The sequence below is a fragment of the Capsicum annuum genome, chromosome 6, assembly GCF_002878395.1.
Source record: "Capsicum annuum cultivar UCD-10X-F1 chromosome 6, UCD10Xv1.1, whole genome shotgun sequence".
NCBI classification, from domain to species: Eukaryota; Viridiplantae; Streptophyta; class Magnoliopsida; order Solanales; family Solanaceae; genus Capsicum; species Capsicum annuum.
Window position 1 is genome coordinate 94952702 of NC_061116.1, and position 5694 is coordinate 94958395.

The following is a 5694-nucleotide window of genomic DNA, read 5'->3' on the forward strand; positions in this document are numbered from 1 at the left end:
CCTAGTTAGAGAGGGTCTATTTGAAAATTGTCAATTTCCAGTGGAACTCCATAATAGCGGTGCATCGCGCTGAAGTTCCAGGTCCCAACCAGTAGGACAACATAATAGCACCGCATCGCGGTGACCCCCAGAATCCCGTTTGTCAAATTCCAGTGAGCCACCAGGATAGTGGCGCGTCACGGTGGCCCATAAAATTGGGTTTTCTAGATTAATTTTTCCAGCTTCGTACAGAAGTTAAAAAGGGCACTTTGGACTTTTTCAAAGCCCCTTAAATCATCAAAAAACCTAATCCAACTCATTCCAAGCATCACATATGACTTTTCTCAAAAATTCTCTCAAATTAAAAACCCTAAGCATCCAAACCCAATTCCAAGAATCTCCTAAGTTCACCATTAATTATTCAAATTGATTCAAGAATTGGATTACACAAACCAAGAGCATCGAGAATATCCATTCAAGTGTACGAATAGAGTCCCAAGGGCTAGAGTTCCTCCTAAGCTCCTAATTCAAGGTATGTGGGGTTTGAACAAGAATACTTCTTTTGTTCTTGTGCACAAAGATTCAATTTTTATAAATGAATTTCATGTTTTTGCAAGTGGGTCAGTACCAAAATTATATTAGTTTGGAGAATATGAATTGAAAAGTTGTTCTAGCTTTGAACTGCATGATTATTTTGCTTATTTATGATTTGAATTGATAATTCATGCTATAAATTTCACATTCCTATATTGATGTGATATTTTCAAGGGTTTCCAAGATTCGTGTCATGAATTAAGCTTTATTGTGAAATTGTGATCCTTTAAGAATATCTATGCCTTAAGTCCAAGAATTAATTGTTGATACTTTCTAAAGTGTTTCAAGAAGTGTAATGATATTTCCATTTTATTAAAGTTTTAAAGCATATTGGTGATAGTCTACCAAAGTTTCAAGAAAAGAGTTGATTTTAATCCTAAGCTAAGAAAGAAAATCCACACTATGTGATTTAAGCTAAAGGGAAGCATAGTTGGCTTCCATTGTATATTTCTGAGTTGTTTAAGGTGGATTTTTCTTGAAAGTTCTGAGCTTAAGTGAGGGAGTAGTATTTAGCATGGATTTGGGCTTGATTCTAAGGTCTCATGCCCCATAACCATGAGCCACCGTAGGATTTGATTTACCCCAAGTGGATTAAGCTAGTGATCACTAAAAGTAAAAGGTTCTACTTCGATGGCAAGGATGGAACAACTCTCCCCAACATGGGCAAGATGTCGGACTCCATGTATCTCACATGGTTTATGTTGGCTAGAAGAAACTCCCAAGTGTCCTAGAGTCTCAAGTCTTAAAGTGATTAAGGTTTTAAGTTCTTAAGTTTCAAAGAATTTCCTTGTTTTCAAAAGACTAAAGTGCATGTTCTAAAAGTTGTTGTTTTAAGAGTTCAACTAGTTTACAAGCTTGAGATCAAATAAAGAATACAGATTTAGAATAAAGTGTAATGGCTCGCGTGAATTATACTACATGTTTCATTATTCATGATTTATGAGAGTTTTATTCAAGCTATGTGAGTCATCTACAAAACCATGTATGTTTTCCATGAAGATCTATTATATTGATATTTAGTTTCATACACCCCCATATACTCAGTACATTCCCAAGTGTTGATACACATATACATCTGTGTGCTACATTCTCTCATAATGTAGGTTAAGGTGTTCAGTCCCAGCAGCATCAGTAATCCCAAGTACCTTTTTCTACACATCCACTGTGGTAAGTCCTCATGGTTCGAGGACCTATCTCTAGATATTTCAGTATTTTTAGTAGTTGTTCTACTGCTTTTAGTTCAGTTTTACTTAGTTGGGGATCTGTCCCAATGGCTCTATAGTTTGTTAAGTAGTAGATGCTTTGTCAGACTAGATGGTCAGTATATTTAGATTTGCAGTATATTGTTACTTTTACAGTACTTATTCGAATTTCAGTTAGACATGATTCTTTATTTTTCTGTCATTATCTTTAAGTAAGCTTTATACTAAGTAGCAGGCTCAAATGGTTAGCTTGGGGCTATTTTTAGCCTTAAGCACCGTGTGATGCTCCGGGATAGGATCCTGGGGCGTTACAAACTTGGTATCAGAGCCTAAGGTTTAAGGAGTCCTAGGGAGTTTGACAAGCCGTGTTAAGTAGAGTATTGATCATCGGTGTGTAGCACGCCATATCTATGAGCAAGAGGCTAAAAGACATTTTAGAAAGAGTTGTTTCTTTTTTTCAGATTCTATCGTGCCTACAGTTGTCTCTTCCATCTATTGATTTGTTCTCTATTATTTCAGAAAAAAATTCCTCCCCAAAGAGCAAATGCCCACAGAAACAATAACGAGGAACTATAGTTGTATCTCGAGGAGGTAAGGAAGATCACCCAAGTAATGCATGTCTCGGAGGAAGAAAGTGTTGAACTGTCATCTTACAGGTTGAAGGACATTGCTTATGACTGGGTTGTTGCATGGAAGAAGATTAGAGGGGAAGATGATGCTCCCATTACTTGGCAGGTATTCCAAGATACATTCTTGGAAATATTCTTCCCGATAGAGATGAGGGAAGCAAACATAGAGGAATTCATGAACTTAAGGCAGGGATCCATGACTGTTAAGGAGTACTACTTGAAGTTCAACTAGTTAGCCAAATATGCTTCTGATTTGATTTTTGACACCTGAGTAGTATGAGTAAGTTCGTAACTGGAGTATCTGAAATGGTGTTGAAAGAGTGTAGGAATACTATGCTCAACAGGGACATGGATCTTGCTAGGCTGATGATTCTTGCCCATCAAATAGAGGTAGATAAGATGAGGGAAAGAAATAGAGTGAGGGGAAATAAGAGGGCTAGATCTGAGCAGTATGAGTATGGTCAGGCTAGGTCCCATTGAGGGAACCGTCCACTATTTCAGAGTCGTTCATCCATGCTAGCACCTTCGTCAACTAGTGCTCCAGCGCCCAGAAATAAGCAGGAGAAAGGGAACAGGCCTTCTATGTCCAAGTCCCAAAATAGTGTAAGTAACAGTCCTAATTATCCTCATTATGCTAAGTGTAGTAGGACCCATCCCGGTGAGTGTTTGGCCGAACAGAGGGGTTGTTTTGGTTGTGGAAAGTTGGGCCACAAACTTAGAGAATGTTCACATGCCAGGCAGGGGAACATAGATGTTCATCCTTAGACTCAGGCTAATAGTGCCCCAGCTCCTTTAGCCCATAAAGCTCCTCCTCAGGGTACTTTGCGGTCAGTACTAGAACAGGTTCTATGCCTTACCATCCCATTAGGAGAAGGAGGATTCTTTCGATGTTGTTATTAGTATGCTACGTGCCTTTCACTTTGATGTTTATGTGTTATTGGACCCCGGGTAAAGTTCCTCTTATATGACCCCACTTGTAGCTGTGAGTTTTGAAATAAGTTCCAAAAAGATTCCTGAGCCTTTCCTAGTCTCTACTCTAGTGAGGGAGTCAGTTATTCCTAAACAAAGGTATAAAAAGTATCCCATTACTATTTATCATAGAGCCATACTTGCTGATTTGATAGAGTTTGACATGGTGGATTTTGACCTTATTCTAGGTATGGATTGGCTTCATTCCTGCTATGCATCTATAGACTGGCGTACCTATGTGGTTAAGTTTCAGTTTTTGGATGAGCCAGTCTTCGAGTAGTCCGGGAGTCCAGTATCTCTCAAAAGTCATTTTATATCTTATCTCAAAGACAGAAAGTTAATATCCAAAGGTTGCATTTATCATCTAGTTCGAGTTAAGGACACTAAGTCCTAGGCTCTAACCATTCAGTCAGTTAACATTGTTAATGAGTTCCCTGATATTTTTCCAGAAGATCTCCCAGGGGTACCTCCCGATAGATAGATAGAATTCGGGATTGACCTTCTTCCCGATACTCAACCTATTTATATTCCTCACTACCGTATGGCGCCTGTAGAGCGGGTGTTAAAATAGTAACTCAAAGATCTTTTAGACAAATGATTTAAAAGGCCCAGTGTGTTACCTTGGGGTGCACCTATTCTATTCGTGCGAAAAGAAAGATGGTTCTTTGCATATGTGCATTGACTATTGTCAGATTAATAAAGTCACAGTCAAGAATAAGTATCCTCTTTCGAGAATTGACGACCTGTTTGATCAGTTGCAAGGTGCGAGTTATTTCTCAAAGATAGACCTTAGATCCGGTTATCATCAACTTAAAGTAAGGGGGTGTGAATCCCAAAGACAGCCTTCCGAACCTGTTATGGTCACTTTGAGTTTCTAGCCATATCTTTTAGGCTAACCAATGCTCCAGCGGCTTTCATGGACCTCATAAATCGAATGTTCAAGCAGTATCTTAATATGTTTGTCATAGTTTTCATAGATGATATCCTTGTTTACTCCCGTACTGAGAATGACCATGCAAATCATCTTAGAATTGCTTTACAAACTCTTAGAGATCATCGTTGTTCACCAAATTCAGCAAGTGTGAATTTTGGATAAGATCAGTAGCCTTTTTGGGTCATATCATTTTAGCCGAAGCCATTAAAGTTGATCCCCAAAAGATAGAAGCTATAAGAAATTGGCATAGACCTATCTCTCCGTCAAGCCTTAGGAGTTTCTTGGGTCTAGCTATCTACTACATTATTTTATTGAAGGTTTATATTCTATCGCATCCCTCATGACCCGGTTGACCCAAAAGAAAGTTAAGTTCCTTTGGTCAGATTCCTATGAGAAGAGTTTTCAAGAGTTGAAGACTCGACTCACCTCAGCCCCTGTGTTGACTTTACCTGATGGTACAGATGGTTTTATGGTGTATTTTGATGCCTCTAGAGTTGGTTTGGGTTGTGTGTTGATGTAGAGAATTAAGGTTATAGCATATTCCTCTAGACAGTTGAAGCCACATAAAAAGAACTACCCAACCCATGATCTTGAATTAGCTATTGTGGTTTTTTCTATGAAAATCTGGAGACACTATTGGTTGCTATTCATGTTGATGTGTTTACGGACCATAAAAGCTTGCAGTATGTGTTTTCTCAGATGGAGTTGAATCTTCGCCAAAGGAGATAGTTAGAGTTGCTAAAAAATTATGATATGAGCATGTTGTACCATCCAAGCAACGCTAATATAGTGGCAGACACCCTTAATAAGTTATCTATAGGCAGCGTGGCTCATGTAGAGAAAGGTAAGAAAGAGTTAGCTCATGATATGCATTGTCTAGCTAGATTAGGTGTTAGGTTGCTTGATTCTTCTGAGGGGAGTATTTTGGTGAAAAGTAGTTTTGAATCCTCTTTAGTTTTGGAAGTGAAGGAGAATCAAACTTAGATGCTAGTTAGGTTATAATAAAGGAGTCAGTTAAGGACCAAAAGGTAAAGTTTTCTCCCAAGGGGGAAATGGGGTGTTGAGAATGCAAGGTAGATTGTGTGTTCCTTGTGTTGATGATCTGAGGTAGAGAATTATGACTGAAGCGCATGGCACATGATATTCTATTCATCCTAATGCTACCAAGATGTACCACAACTTACGAGAAATCTATTGGTGAAGTGGTATGAAGAAGAATATAGTTGAATTTGCAACTAAGTATGCAACTTGCCAATAGGTCAAGGTAGAGAAGCAAAGACCTGGTGGTGTAATACAAGAATTTGGTATACCAACTTAGAAGTAGAAAGAAGTGAATACAGATTTCGTGACTGGTTTACCTCTTTTGCGTCGTCACCATGATTCTATT